The sequence below is a fragment of the Dasypus novemcinctus genome, assembly GCF_030445035.2.
Source record: "Dasypus novemcinctus isolate mDasNov1 chromosome 12 unlocalized genomic scaffold, mDasNov1.1.hap2 SUPER_12_unloc_4, whole genome shotgun sequence".
Classification (NCBI taxonomy): Eukaryota; Metazoa; Chordata; class Mammalia; order Cingulata; family Dasypodidae; genus Dasypus; species Dasypus novemcinctus.
This window is the reverse complement of record NW_026688132.1, coordinates 362,056-379,215: the sequence shown is the minus strand read 5'-3', so window position 1 is coordinate 379,215 and position 17,160 is coordinate 362,056. Positions and strand designations below refer to the sequence as shown.

The window sequence follows — 17,160 nt, the reverse complement described above, 5'->3', positions numbered from 1 at the left end:
TCTCATCCATCATGTCTTTAATTCTCATAAGCTCTGTTACTTTTCTTTGCTTGCTGTTAGATAGTTCTTTAAACTCACCCAGTGTTTTCTTAATATCCTTAATTCTTCAGTCATATTTTCCTTTAACTCCTTGAATTGATTTAGGAGATTTCTGTGATTATTATGGATTCATTGCCTCAAATCCTGTATTTCCTCAGGATATTTGGTTTGTTCCTTTGACTCGCCCATCTCCTCCTGTTTCCTAGTATGGCTTGTAATTTTTTGGTGATGTCTTGGCATCTGAATATGTCTGCGAATTTATGCCGATGGCAAATTTCTTTTGTTACTTAGCGTTTTTTATCACAGCTCTTCTTTGATTTTTGGTTCAGCTTTTTCTAAGTCTCGAAAATTGCCTAGTTTGTGTTATCAAAATTGACCAGAGATCACTGTACATACAGGGCAACACCTATTCCAGTGATGAAAAGCAAAACGTCAAAACATTTTTTTATGATATTTTTCATTTTTTAATACCCCAGTTTATTTTTACTTTTAGTTTTTCTAAATTATTATGTATTCTATTTCTTATCATTAAACCTGTCGTAACTATTTCATTTTCCTATTTATTGGCAGTATATTAGTCTTCACTTTTGAAGTTTTGGATCACAGTTTCCAGTCCGGCCAGCAGTTGGCACTCATCAGTGAAATAGTTCTTTCAACTTCCGCTTTGAGTGCGTTTAGTCTGGACGGTGCCAAGATTTAAAGGAAGCTCTCCTGGGCAAATTCACTGAAGAGAAGCTCTCCAACTCACCCTCCCTCTTCCCTTGTGACAGTTGACAGGGAGGAAGGCATCTGTTTCCCTCTAGGTCAGCTGCAGTGAGGCAGGGGTTTTATCCAGGTTTAAAGTCTCGATGGTGGGTAGAGGGAGCCCTTCCTGGTCTCCATTCAGGTTTAGTAACTCATGTTTGTTTTTTCAGGTCCTTTGACTTTCTGTGCCTTGTACCCCTAGCGTTGTGCAACACTGTCCTGGTCTGCTGACCGCAGAGAAGGTCCCGCACACAGTTTTTGGCCCTTCCTCTATTGTTTTTTCATGAGAGAGTTGAGCCCTGCCTTCCTACTCTGGTACCAGCTTCCCAGAACCTGTCCAATTTGTTTTATTTTTGATCCTTCGTTAAGATCTGTAGAGTAAAGTATAGGGAACCCCATTCTGTATTTATAAGAAAATGCAAGCTCAGGAAAGAACTGGCTTGTTCAGCAAGTGTCCGAAGTGGCACTGGGCCAAGGCTTGAGAGGATCCAAAACTGCACTCTGCCTAATACACCCCATCACTGCCAGGGGTACCGTCTTGACAGAGAAACCCTCTCAAGACAGAGTCTAAGGCTTTAGAAAATATTTGACATCATTTGCCACATTCTCCTGTTTTCTTCCCACCTTACAGCAATTCAGACCAGCTACCCTTTGTCCCTTCTTAGAAGAGTGTTAAGAAAATCCAACAGGAAAAGTAGTTTATAACATTTCACATTCATTGAGGTTTTGTTGTCAGGATAGCTCAAGAAAAATCAGGAGACATTACCTTTTATGTTTTCAAACTTATACCAAAAGGATAATATTTTTGAGAATAACTTAATGTATTCTCAGGTTCATGTGGATAACAGTTTCCTCTTCCATTTCTCCCCTCTCTCTTTTGTAAAAAGGAGCTCTGAGTAGATCAACACTTACTTTTTCCATTTCTTTGAAGTCATCATCTAGCTTGGTTCCTTCACCTCCTCCAAACTTCTCCCTCACTTTCTGTTGAAAATAGCCAAAAAAGATAATTTTTATAAATTAGGTTTCTTTTAAAGAGACATGGTAAAAATAGCATGCCCTTTTACCAGCATCATCTAATGTAATCCCACATCATGCTATGACATACGTGAATAGTCCATTTTCAGAGGATGAAACTGAGGCTCCATGAGTTTAAACAGTTTACCATGAAGGACGGATTCAAACTAGCACCTTCTGAATTCAATCCCATTACATTGATCTTTCGAATGTATAAATTATTACATGACTAGTAAATAACATTTTTCTCTTGAAACTTCTGAGGGAAAACTGCCGCATACATGAATCCTTTGCTTCTGGTAACGGATCTAACATGCTACCTAAGTAGAAAATTGCTGCTGTTTCAACCGATTCCTCAGTGGGCTATTGAACAGATAATGGCAGACATCTATCAAACTGATAAAAAAGTCAGCCAAGCTGATCTTATGTCTTGTTGTTTTATAAAGCTCCTTGTAGCTATCTCCATCCATATGTACATAAGATGAACCACGTGGAAAGATGTAGGGGGCATTTCTTTGGTACCAAATCATTTCTCATTATCAGACATTTTATATTAATTAACTTACATATACAAATCATTTTTCACATGGAAAATTCATGTGTGTAGAAAACCTAGATTTAGTATTCTATTCTGAAGTAAACGTTCAAATTAAGTCTATTAAGAATGAATAGCGGGATGAGAAGGAAAATACTTTGGCTTCAGAGACAGGAAATTAAATGTTAATGACATAGACTTCATTCCTCTTAAAATCCTTCAGTATAAAGTTAGATGCTTTTCACTAATATGCCCCTGCATTGCCTAAGGTATCACACAGATATCAAAGTTCATTTTTCATTTCCTTCAATAGACACTGGGTTGAGGGTCTTTGCAGAGAATCCCCACCATGGCCAGACCTTCAGCACAAAGGGGTCTCTGGACATCTATATCTCCATCTCCTGGTCATGGAAGTCCATACGTTCTCTTCTAGAGCTGAGGTGTGCTTTTTCACTCTCTGTTCCATCTGTCCTTCACTCACATGTTCTGAAATCAAGAAACCCCTGAGAAGTGACTACTCGTGGAAAAGCCATGAGTCTGAGTTTTGACACCACTCTAGGCTGACATACAAGATGCCATTCATTTCAGGCCATTCAGGAACATGGCTGATGAAACAGCATGGCGTGTTCTTACTCCCTGCTACTCTGTGGGTAATACCGAAGAGTTATGAAAATGAGACACCATAACACATTTAAGAACCCTTGTCTGAACCTACAGTGTCAACAATAAGTCCTCATTCTCTCCCCGATAAAGTGTCTATTTATTGTATTCTCGTTTCTTTCATAAGGTTATTTAACTGCTGAGATGTTTAGTAACTCCTTGAGAAGAATCTAGCAATTTCATTAATATATTACAGTATTATGTAGAGAAAGGTCATTCATTAGAAGTGAAAGTGAATAAAAACCATTTTAACATCTTTGATTTGTACAACTGCGATACAGCTCTTACTAATCATTTGGTATGTATGCACTGAGAACTACCTAGAGCATATTTAATTTCTATCTGATGGTGATATAAATTAAATTTCCTGCCCATGGTAGTGACCTTCAGCTAGGAAGAGGTGGAACCAGGATCCGCAAGCAGTTCTCCCTCTAAGCCTTAGGCTTCTTTGCATTTGAGGCACAGCCTTGGAGAACTGTCCGTGGTGCTGGCCTTGTCTCGCTGAAGTTCCTTTAGCTTCAGATGGTCATAGTCTGAGTGACCACGTTAACTTTTTTTGATTAGAAAAAGAAAATATTTTATTTAAACCTCATTACTCCAACAATAATGCTGTAACTTTCATTCAGAAGATGAGATTTTCGGATCTATATCTTTTTCTTTCTCCCGGACAAATTTTTGAAGGTTTCTTTTAGGGCATGGTTGTTAGGAAGAGGCTTTTCTACTTTATTTCTCCCTAGGAAAGTATTTATTCTTAAGATTTAATGCATAATTTCTCTACATACAGAGAATTTGACTGTATAGGTTTGGAATTTTTTAACATTATATATTACAAGTAACCCTCTTCTTAGTTGCATGACTTTTCAGAATTTATTTTCCTTAATTCTATCATTGTTTTTGTTTTTATTTTTTTTAATTAAAGATTTATTTATTTATTAATTTCTCTCCCCTTCTTCCCCACCCCCGTTGCCTGTTCTCTGTACGTATTTGCTGCGTCTTTTTGTCTGCTTCTGTTGTTCTCAGCGGCTGGGAATCTGTGTTTCTTTTTGTTGCGTCATCTTGTTGTGTCAGCTCTCCGTGTGTGCTGCGCCATTCCTGGGCAGGCTGCACTTTCTTTCGCGCTGGGCGGCTCTCCTTACGGGGCGCACTCCTTGCGTGTGTGGCTTCCCTGTGCGGGGACACCCCTGCATGACATGGCAGTCCTTGCGCGTGTCAGCATTGCCCGTGGGCCACCTCCACACGAGTCAAGGAGGCCCAGGGTTTGAATCGCGGACCTCCCACCTGGTAGACAGACGCCCTAACCACTGGGCCAAGTCCTCCGCCATCATTGTTTTTTTATATAGGTAATCTTTTTTGTTTAGTTAACTGACTTCTTTCAATCCTTTCAAAACTAATACAATCTGGACATAATTTGCCTAGATATATATTTTTATTTACTTTCAAAAGATACGTAGATCACACAAAATGTGACATTAAAAGCGGTAGGAGGTCCCGATGCCCCACCCCACACCCCACACTTATCCCACATCAAGAACTTTTTCATTAGTGTGGTACATGCATTGCATTTGATGAATACATTTTGAAGCACCGCTACACAGCATGGGCTATTACTTACAGTGTAGTTTAAACTCTCTTCAGTCCATCCAGTGGATTCTGGTAGGATATGTCATGTCCTGCATCTGTCCCTGCAATATCAATCAGCACATCTCTAAGTCCTGAAAATGCCTCCGCATCACACCTCCTTTTCCCTTTCCCTGCGTTTAGCAACTCCAGAGGCCACTGTGTCCACATCAATGATACAATTGCTCCTATTGCTAGAGTAAAAATAATTCCTGTAGTTGAATACCATTAAGTCCACTCTAGTCCATATTTTCTTTGTCTATCCCTAGGACCCTGGGATGGCGATGCCCACTCCTTCTCTCGATTGAGAAGGGGCTTCTTTCCCACATGGCTGGTGGATGTGACTCTCGTGCCCACAGCCGTAGACTGTCTTGGTTCCCTGGTGTGGTTGTTGTCCATCCTCATCTCCCTCTCAGCTGATCTGGGTAAGTCCAATGAAGTGGAGTGTAGGTGGTGCAGCAACACCACTGAGGCTCAGGTGGAACCTGGATAGCCCAGAGATTGAAGTCTCCTGGGCATACAGCAAACCCAGCACCCACCAGAAGTTCAATAAAAAGGGACAGAAGAGGCACTGTGGAAAGTCATATCTGAGTCTAACTCCATCACAGGAGGACAAATTGCTAATTAGGGCCTACTCTTAAGGCACTGAACCCTGCATGTATCTGCCATGACCATAGGACGAGGGTGTCCCCATAGCCCCTGGGAGCACCACTACCTGGGGTTGTGTTGTGTCATCTTCGGCTGTCTATGAGATCCTGCTGAGAAGTGCTTAAGCACAAGCCCTCTGATGACCTCCCGACTCATTTTGAAGTCTCTTAGCCATATAAACTCATTTGTTTTTACCAATTCCCCTTTAATTCAAGGTCTTTTTCCAGCTGCATCACCAGCTCGTGCTTGGTTGTAATCCCTGGGTGCCAGGGAGCCTCGTCCCTGAGAGTCATGTCCTATGCTTGGGGGAAGGTAATGCGTTTATATACTGTTTATTTAGAGAGTGGCCATATTGGAGCAACGTGGAGGTATTTCAGAGGCAACTCTTAGGCAGCCTGCAACACCAGGCCAGCTGACACTTGAAGCGCAACAGGGTCATAAGCATAGTCCTCAATATCAAGGGCCCATCCTTGGACCATGCTTCTTAGCTGGTCATTGCCCTTGCACTTGGGGGATTGTTGCTGTTCCATGGGGAATGTGGCAGAGTTCCCCAGATGGGAACCCAGCCCTCCATCAGTTGTAGTGTGAAACTCTCCCCACTAGGACAATACCCAATGAACATCCAAATATGTCTAAGTCATAGGCTTGCCAAGGCGAGCTCCCTCCCATACATCCCCATCAATGACACCCACACCAGTGCTCCTCCCCTGCCATAGCTGACCGCCTCTGCTATCCAAAACTTCTTAAAAAATTAAGCCTAATATATTGCCAGATTTCGTTAAGAGGAAAATGAAATAATACTGATTAGTTTAAGCATTACAATGCAAATACATATTAATTTAGAAAAAAGTAAGAAAACTTAAAAAAATTGGGGTATTGGAAAAGGAAAAATGCTACAAAAAATTTTTTGACGTTTTTCCTTTCATCACTGTAATAGGTGTTGTCTTGACTGTACAGTGTCAAGGCCATCTCTTCCATTTTTTCCTCAGGGTCTTACCTCTTTATTTTCTTCTTTATGTCTTCAAAGAAGTTTTAGGTCACATTAAAGTCACATACAGAACATAAGGGACTCCCATATACCCCAACATCCTCCCTTTATACCTTCCCCACCAATGATCTTTTTCCATGTGGACATTACATTTGCTCTACTGATGTGTAAGTATTGAAACATGGCTACTAACCATGGTCAGTAGTTTACATTTTGGTTTATATTTCCGACCGTACAGGTTTATAAGTTTTTAGTGAAATTTAACATGACCCGTATCCATCATTTGATGATCATGCAGAACACTTCCATTGCCCCCAGTTTCCCTCTTCCATCTATCCTATTCCTCTGTTCCCCTCCCCTCGGAGACCACCGTGACAATGACGCTTCACTACTTGAAGAACAAGACTCGTCGATACTTGCAACAATGCTGAGGGCTTGACACGCTAGTCTGTCCTCCCCCATTAGGTGTCTGTCACCCATGCTCTCGAGAGACACCCTCCCCTCTGTTTGAGAACATCAGGCCTCCCCAGGAAGTGGGTACAACCCCTTCCCACTCATTGTATGGCTCTCCACTCAGCAGTATAACACACTGTGACATGATGAGCACTCACACCCTCCCTAGAAGCCTGCTCCAGGTGCATTCTACGCCAGATGCCTCCTATTCAGCCCCCTAAACTAGTATTCCTTCCTTGTCATATTGCCAGAGTGTTTACTCAACACTGTAGTTTCAGCCACATACCTGTGAATCCCCAGTGTTCATCTGCCCCTTCCCCCAACATTCCCCTGAGTTCCATGGACATCCGATCCATCCTTCCCACCCTAGAAGTTGTGACGCTTGCACTGCTCAACCCAATGGTATACTTATACCCCTACCATATCCCTTCCCTGCGCAACTACTCATTTCCACGTTATCATAGATTTTGCCTGTGTGGGTATTCGCTCACAACCTTCTCTTTCCTGTAAACCTGTCTTCCAGACTGTAGCTCTCTGAGTCGGCTCGATTTGCTTAACTCATATCTGAGAGGTCACGTAATGTTTGTCCTTAAAGACGTGACTTGCTTCACTCAACATAAGGTTCTCAGTATTCATCCACGGTATCCCGTATGTTCACACTGTATTCCTTCTTACAGCTGAGTAGCATTCCATTGTATGTGTATCCCACATTTTGTGTATCCATTCGTCTGTTGAAGGGCATTTGGGGTGATTCCATTTGGCAATAGTGAATAATGCCAGTATGCATAATGCCAGTATGCATACTGGTGTGCATACATCTGTTCGCATCCTTGTTTTTAGTTGTAGGTATACACTCAGTAGTGAAATTTCTGGGTCATGTGGCAGATCTATAGTTAGTTTTTGGAGGAAGTGCCAATCTGTCCTCCACAATGCCTGGCCATTGTACATTCCCACCAGCAGGGAATGAGGGTTCCCCTTCCTCCACATCCTCTCCAACACTTGAAGTCCTTTCGTTTTTAATAGTAGCCAGTCTAATGGGTATAAGATGGTATCTCACTATAGATTTGATTTGCATTTCCCTTCTAATTATTGATGTTGAGCATCTTTTCATGTGCTTTTTAGCCATTTGTATTTCTTCTTTGGAGAAATGTCTGTTCAAATCTCGTGCCCATTTTTTAAAATGGGTTGTTTGTCTCCTTATTTTGAGATCAAGGATTCCTTTCCATATGCTGGATATTAGGCTCCCTCAGGTATCTGGTTACCAAATATTTCCTTGCATTAGGGAGGCTGCCTTGTCACTTTCTTGAGAAACTTCTTTGAGGTACAAAAGGTTTTAATTTTGAGGAGGTCCCTTTCATCTATTATTTCTTTTTCTGCTCCTGCTTTGAGTGTGAAGTTCATGAAGCCATTTCCTATCACAAGGTCCTGTAGATTCTTCCGTAGGTTATCTTACAAGGTCTTTATGGTCTTGGCTTTTCTATTTAGATCTTTGATGCACCTTGTGTTGATTTTTATATCAGGTGTTCATCTCTCATTCCTATGCATATGGATATGCAGTTCTCCAAGGCTCATTTGTTGCAGAGGCCGTTCTCTCCCAGTTGATTGGGCTTGGTGCCCTGTCGAATATCAGGTGACTCTATACGTCAGGATCTATATCCCGACTCTCAGTCCAGTTCCATTGGTTAGTATGTCTGTCCTTGTGACAGTATAATGCAGTTTTGACCACTGTAGGTTTGTAGTATGATTTAACGTCAGGTAGTGCCCTTCCTTGATTTCATTTTCCTTTTTCAATATGTCTGTGACTGTTCAGGGTACCTTGCCCTTCCAAATACATTTCACAGGGAGTATTTCCAAATCAGTAAAAAATGCTGTGTTTATTTTTATTAGGATTGCATTCACCCTGTAGATTATTTCGGGCAGTTTAGACACCTTAATGACGTTTATTCTAGCTATTGATGGACAGGGAATATTTTTCCATTTGTTTACGTCTTCTTTGATTAAAGTGTTGTGTAGATTTCTGTGTTTGTCATTTACATCTTTATTTAAATGTATTCCTAAGTATGTGATGTTTTTATATTATTATTACAAATGACGGTTTATTTCTTGATTTCCTCCTTCTATTGGTCATTATTGGTGTAGGTGTTTGGTTTTTGCACAGGTGTGCGGGGATCAATCCGGGTAGTAGGTGATTGGGTGCCTGTGGCTGTCCGTCAAGGGTAGGACAGGCCCCCGTAGGGGCGTGGCGTCCCGGAGCGGGGCGGGAGCTCATTGGCTCAAGCGCTGGCGCCGACGCAGACGCTCCGCCCCTGAAGCCCGCCCCGTCCCGGGCCGGCGGCCCCTAGAAGAGCTGGCGGCGTGTGGGGCGCACGAGGCCCTGCTGGGTGTTCCGGGGCGCCGCCCGGGAGCCCGAGGGCGGGGGGAGCGTGTGGTCGGCGGGCGTGGGGGCTGCGGGAGCGCTGGGCCCTTGCCCAGGGACCCCGCCCGTGTCCCGCCCGGGTAGCGGTAAGTTTGGACGGAGCGTGCGTCGGGCGTACGGGCGGGCGGGCGGCGGGGGCGGGACCCCGCGGGGCGCGGCGAGGGCGAGCGTCCGCTGCGCGGCGTGCGCGGTGCAGGCGCGTCGGAGCGAGCTCGAGCGGGGCCCCCCCGGTCCTGCGCGCCCTCAGGGCCTGGTGGGGCCCGGGCGGCGCCTGGCGGGGGCGCTGCTTCCGGGGCGGCGCGGGGCCGGGGGCGGGGGTGCAGTCGAGGGGGCGCGGGGTGCAGTCGGGGTGGGGCGTGGTGCACTCGGGGGGTGGTGCAGGTTGCAGTCGGGGGGGGGGGGGGGCGCAGGGTGCGGGGGGGGGGGGGGCGCAGGTTGCTGTCGGGGTCCTGGCCCGGCGGGACTGTGGTGCCGGGCCCGTGGCACAGTAAGGTCCCGGGGGTTCACGGGAAGGGTGGCCCGCCCTCACCCCCGCCCCTCCTGCGCCCCCCATGGTCCTGAACACCCCCACGGTACCCCGTTTCCCCCCCAGGGCCCCTCTGGCCCCTGAATGTTGCCCCCAGGGTTCCTCCAGTCCCACAGCGCTTCCTCCTCCCACTTAGTCCCCCCCTTTTCCTCACAGTCCCCCTTCCTGCAAGGTCCTACCCCCCCCAACGCTTCCTGTCCTCCCCACTCCCGCCTGTCCCCCCCCCACTCCCTCCCCCCCACTCTCCCTCCTAACCCCCGCTGTCCCTCTCCACACCAGGTCCCTCCTTGGCTACCATGGTCCTTCCTGCCCTCACCCCAAAGTCCCTCTTCCCCGTCTACTGTCCCTTTCCCCCAAGACCACCCCCCCGTTGTCCCTCCCCGAACAGGCCGTCCAGCCCCCTCTTGGTCCCTGACCCTCCAAAGTCCCCTCCTTTATCCCCCCCATGAACCAGCCCCCATCCACGGTCCCTCCCCCACACATTGCTTTCTGCCCCCCCAAGGCTCCTGTCCCCCATGGCTCCTCCTGTCCCCCCACTCTCCCTCCTCCTCCCGCAGTCCCTCCTGTCCCCTCCCAGGTCCCTCTTTTTCCCCGCACAGTACCTCCTGTTTCCTGATGGTCCCTCCTGGTGCCCCGCGCTCCCTCCATCCTCATGGTTACTCCCACCTCACCAAGGTCCCTCACCCTCAAGTTCTCTCCTGCCCCTTCACAGTCACTCCTGCACCCCTACCTTCCCTTCTCCCCCACAGTCCCTTCCCCCAAGGTCCCTTTAGCCCCCTCACGGCCTCTACTTCCCTCCACGAACCCTCCTGCCCCCCCACAGTATCTCCTCCCCTGCCAAGGTTCCTCCTGTCCCCCCCAGGTCCCTCCTATCCCCCCATGGTCCCTCCTTCCCGCTTACTGTCCCCCCATTGTCCCTCCCCAAACAGGCCATCCTGCCCCTCCCATGAATCACCCCCACACACAGTCCATCCTCCCCACAATCCTTTCTACCCCCACATGGCTCCTCCTGCCCCCCCCTTCCTGCCTCCCCCATGGCCCCTCCTCCCCGGCCAAGGTCCCTCCTATCCCCCCCATGATCCCTCCTCCCCCGCCAAGGTCCCTCCTATCCCCCCATGGTCCCTTCTCCCCCGCCAAGGTCCCTCCTATCCCCCCATGGTCCCTCTTATTCCTCCATGGTCCCTCCTGCTCCCCCCACGCACCTCCTGGTGTGCCATTCTCCCTCCACTCCCACGGCTCCTCCCTCCTCCCCAGGGTTCTTCCCCACCCCCATGGTCCTCCTCGCCCCCGCGGTCCCTCCTACCACCTCCACACTCCCTCGTGCCCCCCACAGTATCACCTCCCCTCGCGGTCCCTGCCTCTGCCTCCCCACAGTTCCTCCCCCACATGGTCCCTCATCCCCCCCCACGGTCCCTCCTGCCCTTCCACAGTTCCTCCTCCTCTCCTACGGTCCCTCCTCCCCGTGATTGTCCCCCCACCCACTGTGTCCCCCCCCAAAGTCCATCCTCCTCCATGTTCCCTCCTTCCCATGATCCTCCCCAACCCCGGTCCCCCCACATGGTCCCTCCTGTCCCCCCACCGTCTTCCCTTCCTCCAACTTTCCTTCCAGCACTCCCACGGTCCTCCTGTCACCCCACAGTTCCTCCTGTCCTCCCAAAGTCCCTCTTTCTCTCTCCCCCCATGATTCCCCACCCTCAGTGTCCCCTCAAAGTTTGTCCTCCTCATTGGTCCCTCCCGCCTATGGTCTTCCCTGCCCATGGTCCCCTCCAAGGTCCTTTCTCCCCCCACTGTCCCAGCTGCCCACCCCCATATTCCCTCCTTCCCCCTCAGTCCCTCCTGCCTCCCCTTGGTCTCTCCTGCCCCCCACAGCCCTTCCTGCCCCCCATGATCCCTCCTGCACCCCTGTGGTCCCCCCTGCCCTCCATGGTCCCTTCTCCCTCTCCACAGTCCCCCCTCCCTCCCTGCACTGCCCAGGGTCCCCCATGGTCCACCCCTTGGCCCTGCCCTGCACCCTCCTGGCCCTCCCAGGTCCCTGGGTGCTTCCCCTTTCAGCGCCCCCTTGCCAAGGCCCTACACTTCAGATGGCCCCTGGAGCCAGGCGGAGGCTGCTTCTCCCTCTTCTCCTCCCACCTGGAAAGGCCAGGCTCAGGGACTGGCCTGCAGCAGTGGCTCTTCCAGGGGTCACTGCTGAGGGGGAATTGGGGGCTCCTGGGGAAGGGCTCCTGGGAGGCCCAGGGGGAGCGTGACTGACCCCCGGTGTGTGCCTGCAGGGAGCACAGTGAGTGGGGCCCTCGCGGGAGGGGCCTCTGGGTGCAGGTTTGTGCCCGGCCTGGGAGCTTTGCAGGGACCACCACAGTGTGCGTCTAAAAGTGTGTGTCTGGCCCCAGAGGTCTGCAGGTGCGGCTCCTCCTGCTCTCAGGCATTTGCGTTCTTGGGGTCACAGCCCTGGTGAGTCACTTGAGCCTTTCCTTGTCTGTGTGTCCTGTTTCATTCTTTTCTGGTTTCTGGGATTCCACAGGGCAGGTGAGGGCTGGGTTCTAGGGCCCCCACCACTGTGTCCCCTCCTGGCTGTGGCTGCACTGTAGGCCCAGGACAGCCTCAGCCTTGGCTTCCCTCAGAGCTCCCCCTGGTCCCAGGACACTCTTTCCTTTTGGTGGTGGTTACAGGTTTTCTTAGAAGTGTGGTTTCCTGGAGTAACGCTGGGTGGAAACGGTTGGAGAGCTCTTGCTCAGGTGATAGCTTGCTAGGGCCGGAGGAGGGCAGCTGGCCGGTGGGGGCCACTGGATTTGGGTGCCTGCTAGGACCCTCTGCACAGCCTGGGAAAGGGCGCCTGCTGGCCAGGCCGCCTGCCCGAGGCTGCTGACGGTCCCAGGGGTGTGCTGAGCATTTCCAGGGGCTCCAGGAGCCTCTCCTTGGCAGGGGGGTGACCTGGGTGTCTTGGGGACACCACTGTCGCCCTGCTTTGTCTACCAGGAGCAGTCACCCAGCTGGCCTTAAAGGAGCCTGGCTGCAGAGGACGCCTCTGTGCTTACTGTTCTCGGCCTCTTAGAAGAGTTGGTCCCGTTGTAGGGAAGCAGCTCAGGGCTGTGGAGCCGCTGCTCTCACTCAGGACAGATGGCTGGACCTTCTCAGCCCACCCCCTTCTCTTGTCCCCTGCACTTCCCCCTGCACTTCTGAAGGTGGTTTTCACAGGGTTGCCTCCTGGAAGGGGAGCCAGGCAGGGCTGCTGGGGCCCTGTCACTTCCATGCAGATGACCACGCTGTTCTCCTAGTGCCCTGTCACTCAGCAGATCCTAAGTGTGACGAGGAAGAATACAGTGCTACTCTCAGTGGTTTTATAAGAAAACCGTAGCAATGAAATCTTTAGATGAGGATTAGCAGTCCTTTTTGTTTTTTTTTAACAAATTAATTTTATTGATACATGTATGTTTTAACAATTCAGTTTTATTGATATTAAGAAAGCCTACAAGTCATTCAAAGTGTACAATGCATGGTATTTAGTATAATTACATGGATGTGCATTCATTACCTTGGTCATCATTAGAATATTTTCATTATTTCAATAATAAGAAAAATAAACTAATGAGAAAATTCTTCACACCCTCTGTTTGCCTGCTGGATATAACTTCCCTTTCTGGCAGCTCCAGCACAATTATTGATGTATTAAGCAGTTTTATTGAGATATATTCACAACGATATGAACTGTCCAAAGCGTGCCATCAGTGGCTTTTAGTATAATCACAGTGTGGTGCATTCATCGTTATAAAAATTTTTAGAATCTTTTTCAGTACTTTAAAAGGAAAATCTCAAGCCCCTTAGCAGTCATTCCCCAGCCCTATATAACCACTAACCTAACTTCATCTTTATAAACTGATTTACATTTTCTATCAGTGGAATCATGCAGTATGTAGTACTTACAGTCAGGTTTCTTTCCCTTAACATAAGGGATATATTAATATTTTGTAGTGTTAACATACATTTGTTCAATTTCAAAAATTACACTGATATATGCAGTTTTATCCATATTCATATTTCACACGTGATCTTTCCTATGCTAAGAAAGAACCTTTTGGTTACTCTATCTCTTTTGTTACCTCTGTTTCTTGAGCAACAGATCACATTTTAAAGTCTCCAAACTCAACTCTTCGGTGTAACCTCATCTATTTTCTTTTTCTTTTGTGCATTTAATAATTGAATATATAAACAATTTAAAGAAAAGAAAACACTTGAATAAAAACAATACAATTATAAATTGAATATATTGGGTATCTGATAAGTTTTTTCCAATCCTACATTATATTACACGATACGTTTGGTTCATAGTCAACACAACCATATAGTATTTGATCTTTTGTGTCTGGCTTGCTTCCCTCAGCATAATGTCCCCTAGATTCAGCCATGGTGTCATGCGCTTTATGACTTCATTTCTTTTTACTGCTGCATAATGTTCCTTCATGTGAATACACCGCAGTACGTTTATCCTTTCATCAACGGATGGACACCCGGGGTGTTCCCAACTTCCGGCGATAGCGAATGATACTGCTTTGAACATGGGTGTGCTGATGTCCGTTTGTGTCCCTGCTATCAGGGCTGTATACCCAGTAGTGATGTTGCAGTGTCATGTGGCAAGTTTATCTTTAACTGCTTTAGTAACTGCCAAACAGTCCTCCACAGGAGCTGTACCACTGTGCTTTCCCACCCACAGTGAGTTAGCGTTCCTGTGTCTCCACGTCCTCTCCAGCACTGTGGTTCTCTGTCTGTGGCAGGATCACTGGAGTGGGATGTCAGGGACGGGATAACGTGGGAGGAAGCCCACCTCGCGTCCATATAAGGCCCATAAATGTACGTTCGTGGGGCATCGCCTCGGTGGATGGAGGTTCAGACGGTAACCGAAGGAATGTCAAATTCCCATCCTGGGGAGCTCTGCCACGTTCTCTAAGACGTCAGCAAGATTCCCCCTAGAGTACAGGGACAATGACTAGTGGAGGAAGATGGTCTCCTGATGGACACTTGATATTGATGACTGTGTGTGCTTATGAACCTTCACACTCGAAATTGAAACTTAGCCTTCTGTTACAGGGTGCCTAAGAGTTGCCTCCTGGGAGCCTCCTCGTTCCTCACGTGCGGCCTCTCTCTAAGCCAAACTCAGCCTATAAATACATTGTCTGTCCCCCAGTGTGGGATATGACTCCAGGGTATGAGACTCCCTGGCACCGAGGGATTACTACCAAGTACCAACTAGCAATGCCACTGGAAAAAGACCTCGACCAAAATGAGGAAAAGATAAAAGAGAAATCAGTTGAGGTGCTAAGAGTCTGCAAAGGGAGGTGAGCCCAGAGGTTATCCCAGGGTTGATGCTTATGCATGTCTCAGCAGGGTCTCTCACTGCCAAAGTCGATGCTACCCCAGAGAGCTGGTGTCCTGAGTGTTCTGAAACATCCAGGCGCTGGAGCCAGGCAGACAGCTCAGGAGTTTGGTGCCCTGCCAGTGGTCCCTACTTTGGAATTTATGGTCCCGCCGAGTGCACTGACTTGGGCCCAGTTGTTTCCCCACACGTGGCTCTTCTGTCCTTCTATTTATGTCTGTAATTAGCACTGAAGTTAGTCCTGTAGAGGCCTGCGTGTCCTCCAGGTAGGTTGTAGACAGGCCTTGGTGGGCTGCTTCTAAGGGCAGCGTGGTGGGGAGGTGCCTGAGATTAGATAGGTAGAGGTGCAGGTCTGTTGATGGATGCAGCGCCTTTTGTTATCCATGCTCCAGCTCATAGACGTGTGTGTTTTTTTTCCTCCAGTTTTGGCTGCCGTACAGTTGCTCTAGGAATCATTGCACGGATACAGTTTCGTTTGTTTAGGAAAGACTTTTTGGAGTGGAGTCAGGATGAATTACGGTAAGTTCACATTTTTAAGAAACTGACAAAATGTTTCCCAAAGTGGCAGCACCGTTTTGCATTCTCACCGGAAATGTGTGAGGATTCCAGTTTTTCCACATTTTCTTTAACGGTTGGCATTACGTCTCTTGATTTTAGCCATTTTATTATCTATAGCAGATTTTAGCATGTATTTCCCTAGTGATGAAAAGGATCATACGTTTCTCCTTTGGTAAATGTGTATTCTCGTATTTCTCCCATTTTTAAGTGCTGTTTGCCTTTGTTTTAAAGAAGCATACAGTTCATCCACAGTGCACAATCGGTGGTATTTGGCACAATCACAAAGTCATGAGTTGATCCCCTCAGTCATCATTAGAGCATTTTCGTTAGTTCAATAATAATAATAAATGAAAAAAACAACTAGTAAAATACATCACCTCTTGATCTCTCTGTGCTTCCCCTGCTGTCCGCAGATCCCATTTCTAGGTATTTTTGCACAAATACTTTTTTTCCCTCTATACGTTGATTTATAGTGACATCTTACGTAGATGGAATCATACGTTATGTTACACAGTGCAATTAGGTGAGAGTAGTGCAAGCCTCCTGTATTTGTCCCGTTGTGTCTGGCTTGCTTCACTCAGCATCCCGTCCTCCAGTTCATCCATGTTGTCATCGGGTTCACGACTTGACTTCTTCACACCCCGGCACGATGTTCCTCCGTGTGAATACAGCACAGTGTGTTTCTCCAGTCACCGGCTGATGGACACCCGGGCTGTTTCCGGCTTCTGGCAGTTGGGATAACGGCACTCTGAAGGTAGGTGTGCAGGTGTCTGACATGTCAGTGCTCTCAGTTCTCCTGGGAATATGCCCAGTAGTGCTGTTGCAGGGTCCCGTGGCAAGTCTATATTCAGCTTCTTTAGGAACTGCCCGACAGTCCTCCACCGTGGCTGTGGCCTTCTGCATTCCCACCAACAGTGAATAAGTGTTCCTGTCTTTCCACATCCTCTCCAACACTTGCACTTCTCTGACTTTTTCATAGTGGCTATTCTGATAGCTGTGAAATCACATCTCATTTTGATTTGCGTTTCTCTAATCATTAATGATGTTGAATATTTTTTCATGTGTTTTTTGCCATTTGTATTTCTTCTTTGGACAAATGTCTATTCATGTCTTTTGCCCATTTTTCTATTGGGTCGTTTGTCTTTTTATTGTTGAGTTGTTACATCTCTCTCTATATCTTGTACATTAATCCCTAATTGGACATGTGGTGTCTAAGTGTTTTCTCCCATTGAATTGGCTGCCTTTTCCCCCGTTTGATAAAGTCCTGGGAGGTGCAAAAGTGTTTAATTTTCAGAAAGTCCCATTTATTTAATTTTTCTTTTGTCGTTTGTGCTTTGGGAGTAAGGTCCAAGAAACCACCACATACTACAAGGTCTTTAAGACATTTCTCTACATTTTCTACTAGTAGTTTTATGGCCCTTTTTTTTTTTTTACAGAAACAATAAATGTATAATAGTTGTGAACTTAAAAAACATGTAACATCTCACTCTACCACCAGTAACTTGTATTGTTTTTAAACCTTTTAAACTAATGATTAAAGAACATTGTCAAAATATTACTACTAAACAAAGTATTTTTCCTCTAACCAATACAATTA

The 17,160-nt window shown here is 47.4% G+C and overlaps 1 long non-coding RNA gene across 1 annotated transcript; it reads left to right on the top strand.

Moving 5' to 3' along the window:
• Positions 1-14,740: 14,740 nt before the first annotated feature.
• On the top strand, positions 14,741-16,312 carry LOC139438478 (uncharacterized). Its single transcript, XR_011648151.1, has 3 exons — positions 14,741-14,967; positions 15,429-15,524; positions 16,145-16,312. It is a non-coding gene; the product is annotated as an uncharacterized lncRNA (long non-coding RNA).
• The last annotated feature ends 848 nt before the right edge of the window (positions 16,313-17,160 follow it).